The sequence below is a fragment of the Schistocerca serialis genome, chromosome 8 (assembly GCF_023864345.2).
Source record: "Schistocerca serialis cubense isolate TAMUIC-IGC-003099 chromosome 8, iqSchSeri2.2, whole genome shotgun sequence".
NCBI classification, from domain to species: domain Eukaryota; kingdom Metazoa; phylum Arthropoda; class Insecta; order Orthoptera; family Acrididae; genus Schistocerca; species Schistocerca serialis.
In genome coordinates this window covers 63778223-63804335 of record NC_064645.1, presented here as the reverse complement: position 1 = coordinate 63804335, position 26113 = coordinate 63778223, and the positions used below count along the sequence as shown (strand labels likewise).

At 44.6% G+C, this 26113-nt stretch overlaps 1 protein-coding gene across 1 annotated transcript in view; it reads left to right on the top strand.

Annotated features, from left to right (window-relative positions):
* The first annotated feature begins 16231 nt into the window (after positions 1-16231).
* LOC126416556 (poly [ADP-ribose] polymerase tankyrase-1-like) overlaps positions 16232-26113 on the top strand; it is a 70735-nt gene continuing 60853 nt past the window's right edge. Inside the window, exon 1 of the mRNA XM_050084300.1 lies at positions 16232-16295. The gene's annotated coding sequence lies outside the window, so the exon portion shown is untranslated. The remainder of the gene's footprint in view (positions 16296-26113) is intronic.

Here is a 26113-nt window from a genome sequence, read left to right as displayed (position 1 = left end):
TTAGAGAATCGCGATATTCCCTTAAAAACTGCAGAGGACTAAGCTACGACAAAGCTTTAAATACATTATGTGATCAAAAGTATCCGGACACCTGGCTGAAAATGACTTACAAGTTGTTGGCTCCGTCCATCGGTAATGCTGGAATTCAGTATGGTGTCGCCCCACCCTTAGCCTTGATGGCAGCTTTCACTCTCGCAGGCATACGGTCAAGCAGTTGCTGGAAGGTTTCTAGGGGAATGGCAGCCCATTCTTCAAGGAATGCTGAGCTGAGGAGAGGTATCGATGCCAGTAGGTGAGGCCTGGCACGAAGTCGGCGTTCCAAAACATCCCATAGGTGTTCTGCAAAAATTCAGGTCAGGACTCTGTGCAGGCCAGTCCATTAGAGGGGAAGTTATTGTCGTGTAACCACTCCGTCAAAGGCCGTGCACTATGAACAGGTGCTCGATCGTGTTGAAAGATGCAAGTGCCATCCCTGAATTGCTCTTCAACAGTGGGAAGCAAGAAGGTGCTTAAAACATCCATGTAGGCTTGTTGTGTTAGTGCCACGCTAAACAAGAAGGGGTGCAAGCCCTCTCCATGAAAAACACGAGCCGGCCGGTGTGGCTGAGCGGTTCTAGGCGCTTCAGTCCGGAACCGCGGTGCTGCTACGGTCGCAGGTTCGAATCCTGCCTCGGGCATGGATGTGTGATGTCCTTAGGTTAGTTAGGTTTAAGTAGTTATAAGTCTAGGGGACTGACGACCTCAGATGTTACGTCCGATAGTGCTTAGAGCCATTTGAACCATTTTTTGAAAAACACGACCACACCATAACATCACCACCTCCGAATTTTACTGTTGGCTCAGATGGTTCAAATGGCTCTAAGCACTATGGGACTTAACATCTGAGGTCATCAGTCCCCTAGACTTAGAACTATGTGAACATAACTAAGCTAACGGCATCACACACATCCATAACCGAGGCAGGATTCGAACCTGCGACCGTAGCAGCCGCGTGGTTCCGGACTAAAGCGCCTAGAACCGCTCAGCCACACCGGCCGGCTACTGTTGGCACTAGACAAGCTGGCACGGGGCATTCGCCTCACCCACACACTGCCATAGGACCACTTTGTGTACCGTGATTCATCACTCCACACAAAGTTTTTCCACTGTTTAATCGTCCCATGTTTCCTCACACCAAGCGAGGCGTCGTTTGGTATTTTACCGGCCTGATGTGTGGTTTATGAGCAGACGCCCGACCATGAAATGCAAGTTTTCTCGCCTCCCGCCTAACTGTCATAGTACTTGCAGTGGATCCTGATGCAGTTTGGAATTCCTGTGTGGTGGTCTGAATAAATGTCTGCCTACTTCTCATTGCGACCCACTTCAACTGTCGGCGGTCTCTGTCAGTCAACAGACGAGGTCGGCCTTTGCGCTTTTGTGCTGTATGTTTCCCTTCACGTTTCCAATTCACTATCAAATAGAAAACCTTGGACCTAGGGATGTTTAGAAGTGTGGAAATCTCGCGTACAGACGTATGCCACAAGTGACACTAGTAACCTGACTACGTTCGAAGTCCGTGAGTCCCGCGGAGCGCCCTATTCTGCCCTATTATGTCTAATGACTACTGAGGTCGCCGATATGGATTACATGGCAGTAGGTGGCAGCACAGTGCACCTAATATGAAAAACATATGTTTTTGGGGGTGTCCGGATACTTTTGATGACGTAGTGTATGTCAGGGAACTATACTGGTTTACAAGCAAGACTCAAGGAGAAATGTGAATTTGTCACCTTTGTACCACGTGCAGGACATTCGATAAATCAGTACGAAAAGAAGGGGGATACGGAAGTACTAACAAGGGAACTTCCCCATCGCACCCCCCTCAGATTTAGTTATAAGTTGGCACAGTGGATAGGCCTTGAAAAACTGAACACAGATCAATCGAGAAAACAGGAAGAAGTTGTGTGGAACTATCAAAAAAATAAGCAAAATATACAAACATGAGTAGTCCATGTGCAAGATAGGCCACATCAAGGACAAAGTAGACTCAGGTGCGCCGTGGTCCCGTGGTTAGCATGAGCAGCTCCGGGAGGAGAGGTCCTTGGTTCAAGTCTTCCCTCAAGTGAAAAGTTTAATTTTTTATCTTCAAACAATTATTATCTGTCCGTCCGTCCGTCCGATGCGAGGTAACTGCGCCGTAGTATGGGGACGGTACACCAAACAAACATCGAAACTCACGACGTCAGTGGACTACAGCGCACGGAAGAGAGAGTATTCCTGCTAACGTGGCTCCCTGGCTGGCTGTTGACTGTTCGCTACTTTGGACGAGACTGCATTAAATACGTAAGATGTATTCCGTGGGGTTTTGCGGTGCGGTCGCAAAACAGATACACTAAACTTATTACAGTGAACAGAAACGTCAATGAACGAACGGACAGATCATAACTTTGCGAAAATAAAGATAGTAAACTTTTCACTCGAGGGAAGACTTGAACCAAGGACCTCTCGTCCCGGAGCTGCTCATGCTAACCACGGGACCACGGCGCACCTGAGTCTACTTTGTCCTTGATGTGGCCTATGTTGCACATGGACTACTAATGTTTGTATATTTTGCTTATTTTTTTTTTTTATAGTTCCACACAACTTCTTCCTGTTTTCTCGATTGAGCTATGTTCAATTTTTCAAGGCCTATCCACTGTGCCAACTTATAACTAAATCTGAGGGGGGTGCGATGGGGAGGTTCCCTTGTAAGGAGTGACGAGATACGATCGTAGTTCTCTAAGGCTAGAGGTACAGCAATAAGGAATAGCTAGGTACGCAGTACAGTTGAAGAGGAATAGACATCTCTAAAAAGGGCAATCACAGAAACTGGGAAGAAGAAACATAGGAACAAAGAGAGTAACTGCGAAGAAACCATGGGTAACAGAAGAAATACTTTTGATCGACGGAAGAATAAAGTAGAAAAATATTAAGGGGAAATTCAGGAATACAGAAATACAAGCTGCTGAGGAATGAAATAAATAGGAAGTACAGGGAGCTAAGACGAAATGGCTGCATGAAAAATGTGAAGTCGAAATAGAAATGATTGTCGAACGGGCTGTTACAGCATATAGGAAAATCAAAACAACCTTCGGCGAAATTAATAGCAAGGTTGCTAACATTAAGAGTGCATCAGGAATTCCACTGTTAAATGCAGAGAAGAGAGCAGGAACGTTGAAAGCGTACACCGAAGGCCTCTATGAGGGGGAACATTTGTCTGATGTGATAGAAGAAGAAAAAGTAATCGACTTAGAAGAGATAAAAATACCGTATTAGAGTCAGAATTTGAGTAAGCTTTGGAGGACTTAAGATCAAATAAGGCAGAGGGGATAGATAACATTCCATAAGAATTTCTGAGATCACTGGGACAAGTGGCAACAAAATGACTATTCTCGTTGGTGTGTAGAATATTTGAGTCTGGCGACATACCATCTAACTTTCGGAAAAAAATCATCCACACAATTCCGAAGACTCCAAGAACTAACAAGTGCGAGAATTATGGCACAGTCATCTTAACAGCTCATGCATCCAAGTTGCTCACAAGAATAATATGCATGAGAATGGAAAAGATATGTTAGATGACAATCAGTTTGGCTTCAGGAAGGGTAAAGACACAAGAGAGGCAATTCTAACGTTGCGGTTGATAATGGAAGCAAGACTACAGAAAAATCAAGACACGTTCCTAGTATTTGTCGACAAGTAAAAAATGTTCGACAATGTAAAATCGCGCAAGATGTTCGAAATTCAGAGCAAATTGGGGTAAGCTATAAGGAAGGACGGGTAATATACAATATGTACAAGAATCAAGAGGGAATAATAAGAGTGGACGACTAAGAACAAAGCGCTCGGATTAAAAAGGTGTAAGACAGGGATATAGGCTTTCGCCCCTACTGTTCAATCTGTACATCAAAGAAGCAATGATAAATAAAAGAAAGATTCAAGAGCGGAGTCAAAATTAAAGGTGAAAGATATCAAAGATAAGGCATGCTGATGAGATTGCTATCGTGAGTGATAATGAAGAAGAATTACTTGATCTGCAAAATGGAATGAACAGTCTAATGCGTACGGAATATTTTGAGAGTAAATCGAAGAAAGACTAAAGTAATGAGAAGTAGCATAAATGAAAACAGCGAGTAAATTAACATCAGGATTGATGGTCACGAAGTAGGTGAAGTTAAGGAATTCTACTACCTAGGCAACAAAATAACCAATGACGGACGGAGCAAGGAGTACATCAAAAGCAGACAAGCACTGGCAAAAAGAGCATTCCTGGCCAAGAGAAATTTACTAGTATCAAACAATCAAACAAAGCCCATAATTTGAGAAAGAAGTTTCTGAGAATGTACGTTTGGAGCACAGCATATTATGGTAGTGAAAGTGGACTGTGGGGAAACCGGAACAAAAGAGAATCTGACCATTTGAGATGTTGTGCTACAGACGAATGTTGAAAATTTGGTGGACTAATAAGGTAAGGAATGAAGAGGCTCTGCGCAGGATCGGAGAGGAAAGGAATATGTGGAAAATACTGACAAGGAGAAGGGACAGGATGATAGGACATCTGTACAGATATCCGGGAAATGGCTTCGTTGGTAGCAGAGGGGGCTGTGGAGGATAAAAACGGTAGAGGAAGACAGAGATTGGAATACACCCAGAAAGGGCATAGGTTGCAAGAGCTACTCTGAGATGAAGAGGTTGGCACAGAAGAGAATTCGTGGCGAGCCGCGAGAAACCAGTCAGGAGACTGATGACTAAAAAATAAGTAAATGAATAAATAAATAAATAAACGGGAGACACCAGCGCTTTTTCTCGAGTCTCTCGGGACTTTGCCAGAGATTCGCAAGGTGAGAAAGGGGCCAATGCCGAACTGTGGTTCCATCCCGACCTGGCGACTTAACTTGTTTCTCAACGCTTCAAGTTCGTTCTCAACGCCAGGTACTTCTGTGTCCTCCGTAGGGGAAAGCGTGCGATGTGCAACGACGGTATGTCTGTACCAATCTCCCGCCTGAACTATTTTTTTAAACGCAATATTTAAAACTCCTTTCGCTGTCTTCTGTTGCCGTGCCAAGCTTGGTCGACGAGTGAAGGAATAGAAGTGGTAGACGCGCTTAGCAATGTTAACGTGGCAGCATAATTCTCTGGGTTTCTCCGCAGGGTCTTTCACTAACGTATGACGGATAAAGTTGTATGCTTCGCGCATCGATGATTTTATAGACACAGAAATTTCTACTCACTTTTCGCTGCTGACATTTACTGCGTTCTTTTTTGAACCGGAAGTGCAACAGTCTCTGCTTCCTTGGCATTTTTCGAAGTTTGTAAATTTGTGGGTCATTACCGTCTTTAACCCAGTACCTCGGGAATTTTCTCCAGAGCGATTTAAAATCAGTTTAAACTTTGCTGATAATTCCTCTACGTCCATCAAATTGGAGCTTTATGATACCCATTCATTGTATAACACGGTAACAACTGCTCGTGTGATCTTTACGACAAAAGAACTCTGCTAGCCTTCGTGCTAGATTTATTAACAGTAGTAGCCATCATCGCTATGATATCATGATCACTGATCCCTGTCTCTACGCTGTTACTGTCGATAAGGTCAAGCCTGTTTGTATCTGAGAGATCTAAAGTAATTGCACTGCGTGCCAGTTGTCGAACTACTTAGTCAGGACAGTTTTCCGAAAACCTATTCAGGCCTACTTCACAACACTGTCTCTGGGGCATCTGCAGTGAAACCATAGAAGTTCCAGACTATACTATGTAGGTTAAAGTCTCTACCGACTAATATCGTATTACCGAAGTATTTCCGCGCCACTGACCGTACTCTTTCTGTAAACGGTTCTATAGTTGTTACGACGGAACTAGGTGCCCGGTAAAAACTTCAGCTGCTTGATACGCACTTCCAGATAACCTCGTAGTCAGACTCAAATTCAACCTCGATAGACACAATGTTCTTGCCGACTGCAGTGAATACTCCCCTGCTATGGCGCCCATCCAGTCTTTTCGATAAACGTTACATGACTCGTCAAATATTTCGACCAGATTTCGTGAGTGGAGACTGCATCACAAGCACTAGGCAAGGCTGAGGGAGTCAGGACACAGGTAGGTATGGCCCGACCGTACGAAATACTCCCCTCTCCCAGGTGGACAAGACCGTGAACACCCCGACTACACCTGGGGAACTGTCTGCAACAATCTACTTCATCAGCAATGATGTGCGGTCTTTGGCCAGTTTTGCCGTATATTGTAGCCACATTGCTGCAGTATTGACGGCAACATTATTTCGGCGACACACTGCCGTAGAATATGCTGCCACAGTAACTCCGAGAAATAACGAGAAGTGAGTCAGTTCATTATTGAGCTACGATATGGGACTGTAAGATGCGAAAGAATTTTTAAAAAAGAATTGCCGAGTGGTTTCCTCAGGAGATTTTATAGCGCAGATCACATGCGAATCGAAGAACGGCGGTTTTTTATTTACGCAAAAACTGAACGATTTACTGAAAAACTTCCGCCGCGGCAACACCCCGCCTGGAGTGGCCCCAGGCTGAGTGAGTGTGTGCGTAGCGTGTGCGGCGTCATTCAGAGCCGTGATTCAGCCACTCCCCAGGTCGACATTTATTAACGTGCTGCTCTGTCAGGCGAAGCAGCGGGCCGTGTTATAGCGGTGTTCGTGCAACAGTATAGCGGTAGCAGTTACTTCTGTAAAATATCTCGAGGTATGCGTGCGGAACGATTTGAAGTGGAATGATCATATAAAATTAATTGTTGGTAAGGCGGGTGCCAGGTTGAGATTAATTGGGAGAGTCCTTAGAAAGTGTAGTCCATCAACAAAGGAGGTGTCAACCTATACTTGAGTATTGCTCATCAGTGTGGGATCCGTACCAGGTCGGGTTGACAGAGTAGATAGAGGAGGTCAAAAGAAGAGCGGCGCGTTTCGTCACAGGGTTATTTGGTAAGCGTGATAGCGTTACGGAGATGTTTAGCAGACTCAAGTGGCAGACTCTGCAAGAGAGGCGCTCTGCATCGCGGTGTAACTTGCTCGCCAGGTTTCGAGAGGGTGCGGTTCTGGACGAGGTATCGAATATATTGCTTCTCCCTAGTTATACCTCCGGAGGAGATCTCGAATGTAAAATTAGAGAGATTAGAGCGCGCACGGAGGCTTTCGGACAGTCGTTCTTCCCGCGAACCATACGCGACTGGAACAGAAAAGGGAGGTAATGACAGTGGCACGTAAAGTGCCCTCCGCCACACACTGTTGGGTGGCTTGCGGAGTATAAATGTAGATGCAGATGCTCATGGCAAGGAGGTCGGCAGTTCCGCGAGAGTCAGCATAGCGCCGCAGCTGGAGAGACGTGCTCGATGAAATTTTTTGGAAATCTGTGGTAAGGTCTTATTGGACCAAACTGCAGAGGTCATCGGTCCCTAAGCTTACACACTACTTAATCTAACTCAAACTAACTTACGCTATGGACAACACACACACCCATGCCCCGGGGAGGACTCGAATCTCCGACGTGGGGAGCCGCACGGACCGTGACACGACTCCCAAGACCGCGCGGCTACACCGCGCGGCCGTGCTCGATGAGCTTGTGGTGGGAGCTGAGAGGTGGGACGGGGGGGGGGGGGGGGGGGCAAGGAGGCGTGGAAGGGTACTATAAGGATGACAGTGAAGCGACTGCTCCCGCTGCGACAGCAAGTTGCGTCAGCTCTATATAAAGCTGCTACAGACGATAGTGCGCATGCGCAGGGTTTGGATCGGACGGCAAACGTACGGTACAGACTTTATCACTAATTATTAATTCTGCATCTACGTTTTTAAATGTATCTTGTCCTTCAACATAAAAACTGAAACGAAGTAACAGAAAATGTGCTGATTATATATTTCGCTAGTGTTCACATGTACCACACAGTGGAAGGATAAGGAACTTCACCAAATATCAACGCTTGGAATATATTGTCGCAGTTGATCCAGTGTCCCAACACAACAGTAAACTGTACGTAGGCACAAGCTATTTTAAAGCATTATTTATTTGAAAATTTATCTCGGTACGAATTTGCACATCTAATAGAATACTCAGTTCGTAAACCTGTATTAAATAGACAATTACAAAATGTTGAATGAGCCGGAAATGCAGATTTTCTTGTAGAAGGGTCGTAGGTCTTGTCGCTTAGGCCGCGTTCACAAAGGCACCGACAGTGGTGGTCAGACACCGTCTCCAGAGGTCGCCCGATAATATCGGCCGACAGCATGGTCATAGTGCGTCCGATCTCACTAGCCTGCGTGGTATCAGGTAACTGAAAAATAATGTGTGGTACTACCTCAACCTCTTACTCTGACTCCAAATCTGTTTTCAGTGTTTTCCTATCACGTACAGTTTCACCGCTATTTGACTTCAAAGATATATTGCAGTTTCAATAGGTTATGCGCATTGTTGGAGAGAAAATTCTCACAAGGAGAGGTCGCCAATCGGGACACACCGATTTCGCCCAAATTGCATGTGTGGAAGGAGGTGGGTCTCCACATCACGTGCCTTAAATATTTCTCCTGAGTGGGCCTTAGGAAAGGGGAAAATTCTCTCCAAAGTTTTTCTGATGGCCGTATGCACCTTATTCACCATTACCTTCGTCGTGAACGGCGTAGCGTAATGGTAAAGCGCATTGTTTACAAAACAGACGACATGGCGCCAATCCCAGGTACCTACTGATTTTTATCATGTTTATTTTACTTCGTTTCTTCCGATTGTTCAACTATTTACCGTAGAAATTAAACACATTCAAGCAGTATATTTATTTAACTAGGCGAAAGTGTTAGTGCAAATAAAGTTTCCAAAGATTCTTGTGATTACGTGCGCCACTTTTTATTCCCTATCACAGTAGAAGGTTTGCAATTCTTATGGTGACATCTATCATAGAAACATGTGAAACATATATATGTTTCACCCCAGGCACATTTTATGAAAGCATTGTTTGAACAGTTACATTTTGCCGAAACATGCGTCATTGGAAAGGACATTTCACTCAAGTTTTGAAACGACAGTTTGTCCGCTATCAATTTGGATGTAAACCAAGCGTACTGGATCATAGGGGGTGAACACAGGAGAACTGAATTGATGATGCACGATCGAATGTATTTTAATTGCATCTTCTCTTGATGATATTTCTCACTGTTGTCGGAGCAATTTAGGGGCACTTTGTAGTCTTTTAATTAGAATTTTGATTTGGCGATAGAAATATACATCACACGGTTGAACCAGCGGTGTTCATTTTGGTGGAATGACCTTCATGGTACACATTGCCTCGCCTAGCTTTTTCGTAAGTGTCTCATCATACAATGTCGAATCTGTTTGGCCGCTCCAAGAATCCACCAACAGAAGAAATCTATTGTCTGCGACGTATGGCTTCAATGTTGTTTCCAAGAATGTTGCATAAAGCTCTTTAACAGTTAGTTTCCCTGACATGGAACAAGTAACATTTTCGTACTCGTCTTCTAATTTTTTGACGGTGCCGGCAATCCGAGGACCGAAATTATTCGCAGGCTGTTGCAAACATAAAAACACAAGGGTAAAAGTTTCCCTGGAGTGGTTAAACGGTACTGTGCTGTGTAAGAGTGGGTGGTCTTCGATAGATTGAATTTCTTCACCATAACAGTCTTTGCACCTTTGACATCCAGAGACCTATTGTACGTTGACTCATACTGGCATCTGGTCTGGTCGGTGTTAATTATATAGTCGATGTTGAAATGTGGCATTAAATGTCTCATCTGCATACGAAACTTCTCTGCTGCTGCCACTGTTTCGTCCGAAGTTGCAACATCAGTTTTGCTGACGAATTTCGTTATTTTTCGCTGCCTTATCGAATATTTTTTCTTGAAGGATTTTGCCCAAATATTAGAAGCACGGAAGTGAAAACTCTCCGAAAAATACAGGAATGCAGCGGTCATTTCCCACTTCTGTAGGTTTCTAGTCGCCACCTGTTCATAGCAGCGTCGTGCATCTTGAAATTTTTCCCATGTTTCCGAGTCAATTAAGGACAACTTTTCAAGTCTAGTGCCACCTTGGTGCACTTCTTTTCTCCAAATTTTAAGATAATTCCTTTTCTTCAGGATTGGGAATCTAGACTGCAATGATGCAAATTTCCATTTCGGATGAGCGTCAGAAAATTCCAGGACCTTCTTCTTGTGAGCCATTGTTGCTGATGTACGTGAGGAACTCATGGAGAAATTTTCAGGAGTATAATCCTTATCTGTACTTGAAGAAGTCACCTGTGACAGATAAAAAGAGACTACATATTATAAACGTGTGCGTGTGTGTGTGTGTGAGAGAGAGAGAGAAAGAGAAAGAGAGAGAGAAAATAAGATGTCCCATGTACCTCTTCATAAATATTTTGTTCATCAGGCTCTGTGAATAGCATCAGATCTTCGTAGCGCTCTATGAAATGCGTATTCATAACGTCGACAATAGCCTCTGCAATTGCTTCACCTATGGATATTACTGTAGGATTGAAGGAAACAGGAGGATTGTCAGTGATCATCCCTTTTTCATCATAAATTGAAAAAGCTTTGGAAAGAGCACTGGTGAAGTTTGCTTTGAAATCTTCATCAAACGTTTGGACATTATCAGTTACTTTTTGTTGGGTTGCCATGTTTGATTTTGGCGCGACGATACTCACGGCTCCACGAATCGTTGCGAGCTGACAATAGAAGCACAGTCTAATACATACAGTCGCGACACTCACTGGTGAGAAATCCATTACCGTCTGATAGCCGACGCAACGCTTTGCGATTCCAGTGGTCAGCATGGGTAACGTCTGTTAGCGTCATATACATAATAAGAATAATACTTTTTTTTCTAACCTTTTTGTATGTCATTTACGATATGATTATTTTATGTTTGATTCGAAAGCTTCAATGTGTTTAAATTCTACTGTAAATAGTTGAACAATCTGAAGAAACAAAGTAAAATAACAATGAGAAAAACAGAAAAAAATAGGAAGCTCCGGGTATTGATCTCAGGTCGCTTGTTTCGTAAGCAATGCACTTTACCATTACGCTTTTTTTTCCACTGCACTTTTTTTTTTACATGGGAACCACTTTATTTTGCCAGGAATGAGGTTTTTTTTATTAAGGAAGGTAGGAGAAACAGAAACCTTTATTATTCACAAAATAAACATAGTACGTCCTGACACATGATAACTGTCCTGGAAGGAACCTCGCTGCCGTCTTACCATGCAGAATGAAATAACAACAAAATTAAAGTGGGGCCACCTCCGGCACCCTAAAGAAAAGTATTCATAGATATGAAAACAAAATTTGAAGTACATCCATTTGCTAACTGTGTAAGCGTTAGTTTTCCTAGGTCACATACTCGCATAGTGTCCTTAGCTGATCACTTTACTTGGTCGGTTTCACAACGACAGCACCGCTTCTAATAATTGCGCACCCGGCACACTCCAAGCATATGGCGGGTCCGCAAAAACCGTGACTAGGAAATTGGCATACCAATCCTTGTACTTGTGTAGCCGTAATAGTTTTGTGTGTCCATCTTGCAAGTATTGCCAGCAATCCAGGACGTTCAGTACGTTCTGACGTGTGTCTCTATAGATGTAATGGACCGTCATACCTGTGATCCACGCCACTGCGTTTGTCTTATGACGCCGAAAATACGTTTCCGCTGGAAAAAATACTATGTCAGGAGAGACTGCTGTATAGATAGTGCGCCGCATGAACGCTATTATCTTTCGTGCGAGAGTCCAGCCAGCCAATGCCTCTCCGCAGACCAGCCGATGGTCGTCCGTATCCAGCACGCCGCATTGCTGACACAAGGGTGAATCCGCCAAATGTATTGCGTATTTTTTATCATTCGTAGGGTATTTTCGGTTCACGACGATGTACCATGTTGATCTGACTGATGTAGGTAGGTGGGGGTGGTGGACCGCGCGCCACACCACGTGCCAATTAACAGCTAGATGTTTCCGTTCCACCCTATTCCGGGCGATCTGTCGAAGAAGCAGATGGTACACGTCCTTCGATGTCGACTGTCGGGTCGTCGGTAAACGCTCTCGAACGTAACTGTGTTCCACGATGAACGTGCGCACATACGTTAAAGGTGGCGATATATGGCCGACACTGACTGGAGGAAGATGCGATGTTGGTACGAGTTCTTCGATGATCGTCCCCGTAAGGCAGTGATTCCTGTTGCGCCACCGTTTGTGCATAGTATTAATATACATGGCACGCGCCTTCTCGTGCACGTTCACTAAACCCACGCCCACCCTCTCGCGCTGGGAGGGTAAGCGTGTTGTACTGTACCTTAAAGAGTTGTCCCAGGCACACATAGTACCCAAAAGCCGCCTGAATCCTCATAGCCATCGCGCGCGTCAAGGGGAGAAGGTGTGTCAGGTGGCACATCATGGGCGCGAGATAAATGTTGACGAGTAACACTCGCTGCAGCATATCCATTGACCGTAGGGCGTTTAGTCGTACTGCCGTGCGGACTCTGAGCAGAAGGCTTCGGTAGTTGTCCGCAGCCGTTCCCGCTGTCTCCTTATGAAAGGTGATACCCAAACAGCGGAGGGTTTGCACCGCAGGTAAGGGTCCTTCCGTTCCTGGTTTTAGTCCACGCCCCACATGCATGAATTGTGATTTTCGGTAGTTGACCACACTTCCAGCTGCTATCCCATACGTCTGTAGCCAATCCAGTGCTGTTTGAGTCTCCCCCTCATTCCGCACGAGGAACACAATGTCATCCGCGTATGCTCTGCATTTGAATGATAAATGCCGTAGGGAGATCCCGGTAAGACGGCGGCGAAGGCCTGCGAGGCACGGTTGTAAGGCGATCGCATAAAGGAGGATCGACAAGGGGCAACCCTGTCTCACTGATCTTAAGATCTTAAAATACTCTGTTCTCCCTCCGTTGACCACCATCGCTGATCTGGCACCAGGCAACAGCCGCATCACAGCAGTGGTCAATAAAGGCGAGACACCCATCCTGTTCATCACCGCCGTGAGGTACACATGATCCACGCGATCAAAAGCATGATCGAAATCTACTGCAACCATCGCACCCCGCAGGCGGCATGCAGCCGCGAGGGCGACGTGGTCACGATAGTCTCCCAAGGTGGTGTGGATATTACTGATGCCGCCAAGACAAGTCTGATCGGCATGTATTCGATTCTCCAGCGACTTTTTGATACGACTGCCCAGGATGCGCATGAAGATCTTGTAGTCACTATTAAGGAGGGTCAAGGGGCGATAATCACAAGGCCGTTTGCCACCACGGGGCTTTGGTATCGGTATCATGAGCCCTTCCGTGAATTGAATGTGAACCGGTACTTCTTGCCGCAGAAGCTTGCGAGGTGCCGGGGCTAGCAGTGTATTGAACACTAAATTCTTCTAGAATCTACATATGTAAATGATACTCTAAGCCCCCCCTATTCTAACTCCAACTTTTGCTGTTGCACAAGGATTAAAAAAAAAAAATACACGAACTGACTCTAATCAACCCTGCCAGTGGAGTAGAAGAGAGTTTGGCACCTGCAATAATTTAATTAGATAAATAAGTTAAATAAACGAAGGTTTCATTAACATAGTGAGGAATGATAGGGTTGCTCTACCGATTAACAGAATGAAAGTTCTGTCCAAAATAACAATATGATTTATTAAGACTAAACACAAAATAATAAACAAAAACTCATGAAACATCTACAATACATCAAATTGGCTCAAAATGGATACTCAAACAAACGCTGTGAATTTGAAGTTGTCCCTAAACTAGATTGTGAGGATTATGACGAAGTGGTATGTGGAGCCAATTTCTTGCAACTCAAATCTTAAGAGAAAACACATAGCCAACCCAACATTAATTGCTGCTACCCAAGACAGAACAAGGTTAGAAAAAGACGAACACGCGCGCTCTGCTGAGCTCTGATTATCACCTAGGAAAGTCCCTGTCTGCCAGTGCTGCAGGCATACCTTACCAATCTGTCTTCTTAACTGCAAGAACACGATTTGGCGTACCGGAGGCGATGGCTGGTTGCTTCGACGTCCTTGACCGAAAGGCGAGAGCCGACTACCTAGAGCACCCGTACAGGCTGAAGACACAACATTCCCACCCCCACGACAGTGGCCGTGGTTAAACGTTCCAATCAGCAACTCGAAAACCGGCGGAAAATTCCACTCTATTGCCGGAGCACTACCATTCCACCAATGGAGATTCTTGGCGCCAATTTCTGCGCTGATTTTGCTACGTCACGTAGCTATGCCCTGAGCAAGCCAATCACAGTTACTATTTTGCAGAAAGCGCGGGAATTTTCCCGCCACTACTGCCTTGGTACACAAGTCATTCCCACGCCTCGCTGGTAGCCCGCCAGAAATTGTTTTCACTAAGTTTCTGTGAAGTAACGGAACCTCTACCCCAGCCGCTACTTCAGACCCCTCCGGGCGTGTCTTTTGACAATGTCGGCGTCTGCAAAGCATTCACTCGACTTCCTCACACCCGTCGGCTTAACCCTTTCCAGATCAGGAGCGCCCGCCTGTCACCGGACCACCCGGGTGACGAGAGACGCTGCGTGGGAAGTCCGCGTGTGAAGGAATAGCGACTTTTCACTGCATGCAATTAGAGAGGAAAATCGTAAGATAGAAATATGAGAGGGGGCTCATGCCACCTCTCATAGCCCCTACGCCATTTTAGATTGTAATTGGTGAGCAGTTGGCTCACTTAGGAGCAAGGTAGTGAGTCAATCGCCCAAGAACAATCTCGCAAACTGGCTGCACATGCCGCACTCTATAAAGAAAATCACTGCAACTGAAAAATGCAGCTCATAGAGGGAGGATTATTTATGATGTAGCCAACTTCACCTTCTTAATATGGAACACTAACACTCACATCACACATCCACACCTAGGGAGCCCCTTCCAAACACCGATTCACACATTCACTCTCTAAATATGGCCCGGGCATGTGAGCCAAATATGGAGCAATTTATTCTTTACAATTAGAGTTGGAGTGCTCCGTATTTAAATGCCCAAGATGTTACAACAATTTTAATCATTAAACTAACCTGAACTCACTCACACATGATACTATTTAAGTTAACAATCCCTTTGTGAGCTTTCAGAATCTAATTACAACCTCCGATTCATTCTGTCTCCCTGCAGCAAGAATAACCTTTATAAAATGTTCCCTGAAGTGATGGTCCATTCACAATGACAGTGGTGGTATCTGCTTCAGTTTATGGGGACTTCAGACACACTGTTTGCATACACACAACAATAAATACAAAATAAAAAAAAACATGGTGTGGAGAACAATACAGTAATTTGTAATAAGAATTACAGTGTAAAACACAAACACATACAAGGTATAACATACATTACAAAAACAACACTATAGAAAGAAATTTAAGAAAAAAAAACAAGGTTCATGGGGCATCAAGTTGTGCATGCATATTGCACAAAGTTCATGACTGTGGTGAGAATGAGGCACTAAATCACATTGTTATAAATATTCAAAGCACTTCACAAATTCCACAGTACTGACTTCACAATGGGGCTAAACATTGGGTGTTGTTGCTATGTTGTTGCAACGGCAATAGGGTGTGCTGGAGCATCTGCAGTACTCTGTTGAGATTGCACCAAGACCCACGCATATGATCACGGCAGTACGGTAGGAAGACACAGTGATAGGCTCTCCTCAGGTCGATTAATTGTCTCTGAGGTCTACTTGTTGGGATACATCACTAGTCTAGGTCTCTTCTGTCTCTGGACAGTACTTTACGCTTCCCAATATTGCAGTTCGGCGAGGGATGATGGCACGTGGAGTGACTCCACAAGTGTGTGAGGTCATCCATACAGGATCGAACTAGGAGCGACGATTGCTAAAACTGCTCTCTAATAGAGAGGAGAAGTTAGAAATGAGACCATACATTTGTTAGTGTGGCACGATACTGCTTTGTGCATGCAGATAGGCCAATGCTAGTGAGTTGTAAAAACCCAAACAGGTGAGTATATAGCGTCCCTTTCTGTCCTGAGGCACATGAGGCGCAGGTTCTGACACGATATGTGATCTTCTTCGTGTAGTCACGACAACGTGGTCTGCCACAGGGAATCCCTCCAAACGGCTGCCGCGTCCGGAGAGCTAGCAGGCTGTCGCGTGTGGGTCGCGTGTCAGTGTCAACGGCCAGCCTCACTTTCGCTTGTGGCCCGGCGAGGATCCCGCCTAATCCCTCAGGTATACGGCCCGGTGACTGTCAGCTTGCAGGACTGGACGCTCGCCTTCTTGCAGGTAGCCGAAGACCTCTTGTTTTTGCGCTGGCTGGCCTCTGCATTGCCACGATACCCGTCATCTGCACAGTTCTGACAAAAATCTTATGCCTAACTTTTTCCCATGACCTTCTATGTTATAATAAATTTACATAATGACACATTGATGGTCTGTCATTTCAGACACTCTTATTTTACTTTTATAGTTATTAATCTATGGCTATCATTATAACAAAATCTTGGTGTATCAAATTTAGACATGGAAATAATTTATCTTGATATTTGTGTAGAGACCGGTCTCACTTCTGTACACGGTGTGTGATGCTACACTGGATGAACAGCTAAATGTGCGGGCCCACACTAATATTACTATTAATTATATTGATCGACAGTAGACATGCTCAAGAATTAACTACCATTTGCCAACGATCTACATTCCATGTCTTTTGAATAAATTATGTTATTATGCAGGTCGAAGTTTTACTGAGCTTATAAAGAACAAGCAACTATTCTACGTTCGCTCGCCGGTCGTCCCTCCATCTTGGGTCTGTGATTTGATGACCTGAAAAATAAATCCCAACAGGCGCGCGCCAAACACTTATGGTAGAAAACCCCCACAATATACTAATCTAGTTATTGTTAAATCCTACAGTTTAACTTATCCTAGTATATCGTACCTTTTTTTTTTTTTTACCTTATACAATACTCTTACATAATTCCTGTTACGTTGAGATGTCTCGCTGCTCGCCGCTATTGACGACAGTGATGTGCGCCGTACGACATGACCTCCGAGTTTTCATTACGCCTCACTGAAACTCCAGAGACTGGTTTAGCCATGGCTATACACGACAATAAATTTATAGTTGCAACTTCCTTTTCTATGTGATGCGGTTTTCGCGATCAAAGCACACCTTTCCAGAGGCAATGTAATATGACCAAGCCAGGACTGGTTCCTGTTGAGGATTCAGTCGCCCAACACACGCCAGCTACACAGTATGTCACGAATATCCAAGTATAAGTCCCTGGTTAATCATCTGTGACAGTCACGAGCAGCACGCTAAATCCCCAACCAGCACATTGGCATGGTAGGCTTTATGCCCGCATTTCTCTCGTCTAGGGCACCATTGGAGTCAAACGCTCACAGGTTCACCCCGACTTGCAAGACAACGATGCTGGCGCAGCTCTGCAAAAAACTATACTGCCCACATTCATCCTCGAAATCACGCAATATACCACAATCTTGCAGTGCACTGACGCGTGCCTGCAAGCATTGGTATGAACGTCTCACGAACTGGTTGTGGCCGCTATGGAGCGTATCACGACTTCTCAGAACGCTTCTAAGAGCACGTTCTTGTATGCGCCCGTTTGTGCGACATCTCGTCACTCATCTTTATCCCTTAACATGGACACCAGATAGGAAAGGACAAAAACATTGCTCATGGAAAGGTAGTGCCTCTTATCGCAACGACAGAGGAGATCCCGAACATAGACAAAAAAAAGTTAACAGCAGTAAATACTTATGGGAGAAAACGCAGCGTGTTAATACTTTAACAATCTTAATCTATTAATGCAACGATTATTGTTCCCCGAAGAAAGGTTCATATATTTGCCTATTCTACTATGTATACCACTTAAACTACTATTATTCCACGAACTTCTTTGTGTGAGAGATGTGGTGGAGTCCTATGGACTAGCGCCAATCCCTTGTCAGACTCCCCCTCCTCTGACGTGCATTAGGATTTGCAGGTCTAATTTCAATCCCCTGGTTCTCCTGTTGTCCTTGGTTTCGCTCTCTCCAATTACGGTCGCTTTGCCATTCGTTATTCCTCCTCTCCCAGATTCCTTGTCTAGCATGACCCTGTTCCCTGACGTTCTGGTTTCCGTGTCTCTGGTTTCCATAACCTTGAATAGCGTAACCTTGATTTCCGTACCCCTGGTTTCCAAACTGACGAACGCGATTATGCGATCTGTTGTCGTCTGCCCTTGCTGGCCCGTGGTATTTGTTATTTTGCGCCTTCTTCCTGTCCTTTGCGTCTTGTTTATCGAAGACTACTTCGAGTTCGCGCAATAGACTCTTGAATGCTTCTATGTCAGATCCACACTTGCCGACAAGTGTCTGTTGATACTTAACAGGCAATTTGGAAAAACAAAATTTGATGATTTCTCCCTTGCTATATGGACTATCTAAAAATTGATTCTTCTTGAGTAAATCATCAAAAAATTTGGTTGCGCTCCTTTGCTCGGACACTTCCAGTTCGGGACAAAATATTATTTCCTCTTTAATCCTGTCTTGCGTTTCCTTTGACCAGTAGATCTGCAGGAACGCATCAACAAATTCCTGATAAATGTGGCACGTCGCTGCCACACCTCGCATCTTTTCCGCGGCTTGGCCTTCGATGTGTCCACACATGAATTCTAATTTTACCAGGGTTGGCCATGATGCCGGTAATGAATTTGTAAACTGCATCACCCTACTCTTGGGATGCATCGACCCTCCATTATCTCTGAACTTTTGGAATTTTAGTATCGACAGGAAGTGATTGTGATCAAAATTCTGTCCGATCCTCGCACTGGTGCTGTCACTCGTTTCCGATACTTGCACGTCTGCTGAGTGTCCTGATCTATCTTGCTGATAACTGTGATGTGCTACATCTGTATCACAGTGGAAGTGGCACTTCGAATTCACTCTCCTAAGTGGGCTACAATTATTGGAGCTATTACTTGGTGTTTCTGCGTGTGCCTTGTTAGTTCTGCACTCTGCCACTGGGCTAGAGCACGGCGGGCTTTTCCTCGGAGACACAATTCTGTGTACTCCATCATTGGTATCCGAACGCGCAGTGCTCATGTGCCCGTTTCGCTCTAGTTTTGCTATCCGACTCTCTACTTCTTTCATTCGTTTCGTGATGTTCGTAACCGCAATATTACCTTGAGTTTTTAAGAACGCTAGGGATTTTGTGTGGGCTTGTGTCGCACGTCGCAAGCGACCTGCAAGTTGAGAAGTTACTTTTGCCATTTTCATTGCCCCTGTTGCTGCCGTTTTGGTTAGGCCTGATACTTTTTGTGCTACCATTGACGTTTGTTTTGCTTCTCCATATTCTTTCTTTATTGTAGTAATTCCCCACGAATTTTCCCTATATGCGAAATTATTTCCTCTGTGTCCTGCTTACGTTGTTTCTCATCTTCTTCCTTCTCCTTCTTACGTTGTTTCTCATCTTCTTCCTTCTCCTTCTTACGCTGTTCGTCAGCTTCTTCCTTCTCCTTCTTACGCTGTTTCTCATCTTCTTCCTTCTCCTTCTTGCGGTGTTTCTGATCTTCTTCCTTCTCCTTCTTACGCTGTTTCTCATCTTCTTCCTTCTCCTTCTTGCGTTGTTTCTCATCTTCTTCCTTCTCCTTCTTACGCTGTTCGTCAGCTTCTTCTTTCATTGACCGTAGGAAGCTCAGTATTGGGTTAATGTCATCACTTTGGTCCTCGTCACACATGGGTGATGTAACTCTGGACACCTGGGCGCTAGAGCTCTGACGTGACCGAGCTGGCCCCTGTCTGCTCTCGTTTGTTTGATTATAAACTTCTGCTGCCGTCTCGACCTGTGTGCCTGTCTCTGTTCCATCCTCTGCTTCACTATCATAATCACGGTCCCGACGTTGCTCTAAGATCGCGCCCAAATCACCTTCCTCATCAATGACCCTGTCGTCCTGTGCTGCTAAAAATGTGCCCATCTCATCTCCGAACCTATCCTCGTCAGTAACCTGCCTCTTATCCATTATGCTATCCTCTTTTGTTTTAGTTTCGCTCGATAATATTCGTGCCTTACTTCTCGTGATCATTCATGAAAAAAACAAATTTATCTAAAATTCACAATAAAAATCATCTACTCCCAATATTTTTCCACATAGACATAAAATTTCAACAACGCCGTTCCAACGCTGTAAATACAAGCACGATTTGTTGTGGTACAGAAACTGCACACAAACCCGACAAAATGTGATGAGGTACGGACACCACATCAAAGAAACACAAAAAAACAATGAACACACAAAAAATATATACACTGAAAACAAAAACTGTAATCATGCGAAGCAAATAAAACTAAACACAGAACTACCAGAAAAAAAATCTTGGGTATTAATCAATAAAAAAAATTAAGCAAAAAAAATTCTGAATGTCCCTACTACTAATAATACTTGCTTATCAGCGATTCACAGGAAAGATCCGAGGCTAAGGGTCGCCATTTTATGCGAGGTGCCGGGGCTAGCAGTGTATTGAACACTAAATTCTTCTAGAATCTACATATGTAAATGATACTCTAAGCCCCCCCTATTCTAACTCCAACTTTTGCTGTTGCACAAGGATTAAAAAAAAAAAAAAAATACACGAACTGACTCTAATCAACCCTGCCAGTGGAGTAGAAGAGAGTTTGGCACCTGCAATAATTTAATTTGATAAATAAGTTAAATAAACGAAGGTTTCATTAACATAGTGAGGAATGATAGGGTTGCTCTACCGATTAACAGAATGAAAGCTCAGTCCAAAATAACAATATGATTTATTAAGACTAAACACAAAATAATAAACAAAAACACATGAAACATTTACAATACATCAAATTGGCTCAAACTGGATACTCAAACAAACGCTGTGAATGTGAAGTTGTCCCTAAACTAGATTGTGAGAATTATGACAAAGTGGTATGTGGAGCCAATTTCTTGCAACTCAAATCTTAAGAGAAAACACATAGCCAACCCAACATTAATTGCTGCTACCTAAGACAGAACAAAGTTAGAAAATGACGAACAGGCGCGCTCTGCTGAGCTCTGATTATCACCTAGGAAAATCCCTGTTTGCCGGTGCTGCGGACATACCTTACCAATCTGTCTTCTTAACTGCAAGAACACGATTTGGCGTACCAGAGGCGATGGCTGGTTGCTTCGACATCCTTGACCGAAAGGCGAGAGCCGACTACCTAGAGCACCCGTACAGGCCGAACACACAACATTCCCACCCCCACGACAGTGGCCGTGGTTAAACGTTCCAATCAGCAACTCGAAAACCGGCGGAAAATTCCACTCTATTGCCGGAGCACTACCATTCCACCAATGGAGATTCTTGGCGCCAATTTCTGCGCTGATTTTGCTACGTCACGGAGCTATTCTCTGAGCAAGCCAATCACAGTTACTATTTTGCAGAAAGCGCGGGAATTTTCCCTCCACAACTGCCTGGGTACACAAGTCATTCCCACGCCTCACTGGTAGCCCGCCAGAAAGTGTTTTCGCTAAGTTTCTGCGAAGTAACGGAACCTCTAGCCCAGCCGCTACTTCAGACTCCTCCGGGCATGTCTTTTGACAATGTCGGCGTCTGCAAAGCATTCACTCGACTTCCTCACACCCGTCGGCTTAACCCTTTCCAGATCAGGAGTGCCCGCCTGTCACCGGACCACCCGGGTGATGAGAGACGCTGCGTGGGAAGTCCGCGTGTGTAGGAATAGCGACTTTTCACTGCATGCAATTAGAGAGGAAAATCGTAAGATAGAAATATGAGAGGGGGCTCATGCCACCTCTCAAGCTCATTAAACATGCATAGCCACATCGGTGTCATAATGGTCACAAAGGCACGGTAAAATTCCAACGGGAATCCGTCTGGACCTGGGGACTTGTTGCAGGCACCGCGTGTAATCGCTTCCTCCAGCTCTTCACACGTAATTTCAGATAACCCGTCCGCTTCCCTGTTCACACACTTCGTCGTGAACCACGAACAGGGCGCTAAAGAGGGTATATACTGTCATTGGAAAAACTTTCGACAGCATTTTCTCCTTTCCTAAGGCCCACTCAGGCGAAATATTTAAGGCACGTGATGTGGAGACCCACCTCCTTCTACACACGCAGTTTGGGCGAAATCGGCGTGTCCCGATTGGCGTCCTCCCCTTGTCAGTACTGCCCTGAATACCTTTAGGATGTTACACCTGTTGCTGCTAGTTGTTGTTGTTGTGTTACCCTGAAAGTGTTGCTTGTCTCACAGGCTTGGATTACCAGTGCTATATTGTGATTATTCTGTTTATTTCAGACAATACTAATAAAACACTTCGCCTAGTGTTGATAGTTACTACTATGTCAACACGCAAGTGTGAAGAATCTAAATTTTTTCTGTTACATTTTGAGAATTACACAGTGGCTAAACAGATCTTGTGTGAAAGGCTTATCATGTTTATTTTAAAATGAAAGTTTGCACCTGTAACTAAAAGTACCCAGCACGAACCCTTGTTGAACAAAGAAAAGTCTTGCTTCCACCTCTACAAATAAAACTGGGCTTGATGAAGTAATTTGTAAAGGCTCTACCACAGGATGGATCCTGCATCAAGTACCTTTCCAAGGAATTTCCCTTCACCATACGACACAGGTTGAAAGCTGGAATTTTTTTTTAGCCTCATATAAAGATATTGACGAAGAATGAAGATTCTCAGAAGACAAGGAAGAAAAGAGAAAAAGATGCATGACCGTCTTCGGATCAGTTGCTGAGAACTTTGTACGGTATAACAAAGATCCGTATTACACGTCCATTATCGAAGAAAGTTGTAAAATTTCAAGAAGATGGGTTTTTAAGTGAGTGTGAAACTCCGCTTTCTATACTCACAAATATCGACTACTTTCCGGAAATTTGGGACGTTCTATTGAAGAGCAGGGTGAACGTTTTCACAGAGATATTAAGAGGAGGTACCAGCGGCACTTGATAACAGCTGTGTTGGCCGACTACTTTCGGTTGTTGGGGAGGGACAGTCATCATATATAAGGATCTGCAAGGAAGTCAAACAAGAGAAAGTTTAAGAATTTATGGAACACTGCTGACTTCTTGTGTTTATACAAGGTAGTCAAGAAACAAATTAGGGGAGTTCATCTTAACATCTGAGGTCATCAGTCCCCTTAGACTTAGAACTATTTAAACGTAGCTAACCTAAGGACATCACACACATCCATGTCCGGGGCAGGATTCGAACCTGCAACCGCAGCAGCAGCGCGGTTCCGGACTAAAGCGCCTAGAACCGCTCGGCCACAGCGGCCGGCATTAGGGGAGTTCTGAGGAGTATTTTTGAAATGTATTTAATTCATTGAAACGTGTTTTCATGAAAGGTCAGATTCTGTGAAATGGTGTTAGAATATATTTGTGGGCTCAGAAGTCAAAATCGTCAAAATATTACTTCTTATTTTGTGTAAAAACCTGAAGTGATAGACAAACACGGTAGTTATTTCTAGAATCAACGTAAAAAATTGATTCAAGAACACCTACTTTTAACAAATTATCTGACAAAAGGTTTTCAAATGCAGATCAGTTGTCTCCTCCGTCAGTTTTTGGCAGGGTCAAGAGGTTAGGTTAGGTTAGAATGTATTCTATTAATGAAGCAGGTTAGATTTTAACCTACTAGTATGGTTGGATACGACTCCTCTGTGTGTGGATACGAGTGCTGCATATAGGGCTTCTGCTATTACAGAGACGCTGAATGCATGCGAATGAGCTTTCCTGTCTCGCTAAGAACGTGGCGAGTATTATACACTGTGTCCTCAGTTACCAGAATAACTAGACAAGTTTTACCAATATATGGCATGACAGAAGAAACGTTCCGTTACATACTTGAGATAATTTGTGGTGACCTTGAAAAGTGAGTTATAGACACCCAATGTGCTCAAGGACATTTGCAAACCACTACATATTAACAGTATCACTACCCTCCTCGCATAAAACACCGGTAGGCAGTAATAATAATTTGTAGATCCAGTACAGTAGCTATAAGCATATGAAATACGTCACCCTCATCACGTGAACAAATTAATTTTTGTGATTGTAATACATGCCTAAAATTTCCAGTAAAGTGTTTGCCTATTTGAGGTTTCGAATAAAGCTGCCATTTCAGTCCGTAGATTCCGGACGATATCCCGATTATGATATTTTCATCCTCAGGATGCCTTAAACTCATTCTTTCTTGGGCTAAACTTAACGAGTTTCTCACACACTGCATTTCGTGTGCGAGAACGTCAGTCGATTTGACCGAAGAAAACAAACTGATTTGAATTTCACCGATTATCGTCCGAAGTCAGTACGCTCGGGAGATAGCAACGGCTATAGTATGATCGCGCACGTAGTGGCGTACTGATTTGAAAAGATCGGCCGTCTCCGACCGGTGTCGGTTGTCGGCGGAATGCACCGGCTTTGGCTGACTGGCGCAGTTCGGTAGCTCGGCCTTTGCTGGTCACGTGACGGTCAACGGATGAAGTACGCAGCGCGGCCTGTCATGTACGAGGGCCTCGGAGTGGGAGGCTGTGGCGTCACAGGCTGTGCCTCGTGACGTCACTGATTTCGCAACGACTGCTGTGCTGCTACGTTTTCCTTCCCGATAGGCCGAGCGCCTATGTTCGCTCGGTTGCCACGACTTACCCTCCCCCCCCCTCCCCCCCCCCCCCCCCCGCACTCGCTCTGTTGCTGACAGAACTGCACTCGTTGCAACCGGCTGTTGTGACCGAGCAGTTCTAGGCGCTTCAGTCCGGAACGGCGTGGCTGCTACGGCCGCAGGTTCGAATCCTGCCTCGGGCATGGATGTGTGTGATGTCCTTAGGTTAGTTAGGTTTAAGTAGTTCTAAGTTCTAGGCGACTGATGACCTCAGAAGTCGCATAGTGCTCAGAGGCATTTGAACCATTTTGAATTTGAATGGCGTCACCGACTACCACTGGCCAATGTCTGACGCCATTTCTGCCCGTAGCATTGCCAAGAGGCTCTCGGAAAATGGCATTCGGTCGTGGTTGGTTCATATCCGTTCGTGTCCCACTGGCTGTGTCAGTCTTTCGGTCAACCACCAAACGAAGGTTTGCGTCCTTGACTGCCTCGGCGGCTGCCCGGTCAGCGCGGCAAATTCCCGATCGAAAGACCCAGGGTTCGATCCCAGGCCAGGTCGGAGACTTTCTATGCGCAGAGTTTGGGAATTGTGTTGTCTTTTCGTTTTTATTGCCGTAATTGAGATTTCCCTGTTGAAATGGCTGTCTGCGCTCGTACCGAAAGTCAATAATAATAAAATAAAAGTTTGTGTCCTTTCCACTTTACGCTAGCAGTAGTCAAGTGTTCTTTTGTTGTGTCCACAGCTCGTGGTCTAGTGGCTACCACTGCTACCTCTGAGGTTGGGGATTTTCTATGCCCGGGAACTGGGTGTTTGTGTTGTCCTTATCATTTGATCATCATCCTCATCATTCGTGACTGTGGCTACATTGGACTGTGCATAAAAAATCGGACTGTGAAACAACTGGGACTTTGTACGGGCGTCGATGACTGCGCAGTTGAGCGCCCCGCAAACCAAACATCATCACCGTCTTCTTTTGTTGTTGACATAAGTTGAGTGAGCAATGGAGTGGTTCGAACAGAATATAATGCTGATCGCAGAATAATGTAGATATAGCTTCTCGGGTCCACCAGATATTAGGCACAAATGCCGAAGAAAAAGGCTATGATTGGTAGAAAACTACGAAGCGCTCGTAGGTCCTACCGGAAATGTGAGAAAGACAGCAAATTCAGTAGATACTTGCATCAGGCCGGAACGGAACAAATAAGCATAAGCTTTGCAGTTATTTTTAGTCAAAACGAAAAGCAGAATAATTTCTTTACAAGTAAGCAAGTGCGTATCCGTATCTTTTTTGCTGATTAATATTAAAAATGTACGAAAAACATGATCATCGTCGCTGCTAACATTCGTGGCAGCTGTAATTACATACCTCACGAATCACTGTTCTGTCCGAGAATTTTGATGACTAATAAAAATGGTTTTTATGGGATCTCGCAGTCTGGCGTCTTACAAAGTGTACAGCAGGTG